This window comes from Echinops telfairi, unplaced genomic scaffold, assembly GCF_000313985.2.
Source record: "Echinops telfairi isolate 266 unplaced genomic scaffold, ASM31398v2 ScPeMD7_18;HRSCAF=68, whole genome shotgun sequence".
In the NCBI taxonomy this organism is placed as follows: Eukaryota; Metazoa; Chordata; class Mammalia; order Afrosoricida; family Tenrecidae; genus Echinops; species Echinops telfairi.
Window position 1 is genome coordinate 15,608,946 of NW_022103915.1, and position 1,851 is coordinate 15,610,796.

Here is a 1,851-nt window from a genome sequence, read left to right on the forward strand (position 1 = left end):
GAGGGTGGTCTCTGGGTCTCTATAGGAACCACTATCAGTAGGGTGTAAACCCCTCCTACAGGAACCAAGCTAATGGTCCCAAGCTTCAGAGAGAAGTAGTCCATTGTCTCCAGCAGCAGGGAGCAGGCCCAGTGCAGTCTGGCAACTGATCGCCCTCAGGGGGGGAATGCCTGCGCATCTGACCTCCCCCCACACTACCCCTGAGCTCAAAATATACATGAATCACATTCATTTTCGCCATTTTAAACATGAGTAACCACAGACTACAACCAAACAAAATAATCAAAACTTTAACTTCTCATAATCTTCCCAGAAAACAACTGAGTAAACAGTGTGGCTTTCTCTGACCTGGTTAGCCAAAGAAAAACCAGCCTGAGGGGAGGTCAAACAAACATCTCCTCTCCTTCTTATACCCCACACCCAAGGTGCCCTAAGGGTTAGTCTGGGTGAACTAGGGAAACAAATCCCCAGAAACTCTTATGTATAAGAGAGAGTTTCATATAAAGGGTGAAGTGAACATTCAGAAAGCATCCAAACCCAGTGCTGGCCAAGTCAAATAAGTCCAACATTAGCCCATCTCTCTGACACCGATCTACAAAGTCCTCCCTAATCTCACAAAACACACACAATGATGGCGACTGCAGGAGGAAAGCCAAGTCAGTGACAGGGTAATCATCTCAGCGCTGGCAGGGGTCTCCACACGGCTGCTCCAGCACCCAGGGCTGCATCAGGGTAGGTCTATGAGGCTTCTCCTCAGGGATGTCTCGCAGGAAGTGAGCTTTGCCAGCTGAAGCAGGGAACTGGCTAAGGCAGCTGCACCCTGGTCCAACCATCAGAAAGCAAGAGACATGAGAACTAGAAAGGTGAGACTCACCAAGCCATTTCTCTCTCTGCCCTTCAATTAATCCCACATGTGTTTATCAGCCAGGTTGGCACAATCAACCTTAACTGTCTCACCCATAGGATCCCTATCAGACAGAAAAGAACTACCCATTAGCGTTTCTGAGAATGGGTGCAGAGAGTCTCCTCTTTCTCCTGCAGAGCAGCTGGTGGATTTGAACCACCAACCTTCTGGTTGGCAGCCCAGTATTGAACTCACTTTGCCACTAAGCTTCCTAGATGTTTTCCCTGACAGATTAAAAGTGCATTCTTAAAATTTGAGCCCTACAGGTCAAAGAAATAGCTTGATTATTATAAGTTTTATAGTGCACTACCCAACAGAATAGCCACTATCCACATGTGACTGTTTGGATTTGAATCCATTAAAAAGAAATAACACTAAAAATGCAATTCCTACATTGCAGCCGCAGCTACATTTCAAGTGCTCGATAGCCACATGGCTATATGGATTTTGTACTGGATATTTATTTTGTATCGGACAGGTAGAGAAGGTGTACATCAATGGAGAAAGTTCTATTTGACAGCATTGCTGTAAAGCAGCAGTTTTCCAATTGCCCCAATCTGTAAACTGACTTTGGGGTAAACATTAGCAGTGGCTGGAGGCTGTCATGTCAGCTTTTAGGACTGTGAAGTGCAAGGACACAGAGTTTTTGCTCAGAGCACACTGAGTTTATGTTAATGGTGGCGGAATAATTTGGAAAAGGATATAGATAATGGTTGCACAGCATGAGGACTATAATTAATGGCACTGAATTATACATGTAGAAGTTGAATTGGAGCGTTTTGCTGTATATATTTTGCCACAATTGAATATAATAATTACACTAATAACAGTGAGTACAAGGAAGAAGAAAATGTTCTAAAATTTATTGTGGTGATGATTGTGCAGCTCTTCTTGATACGATTGAACTATAGAATTGTACAATGTTTGGATCAAGTGCCAATAAAGCT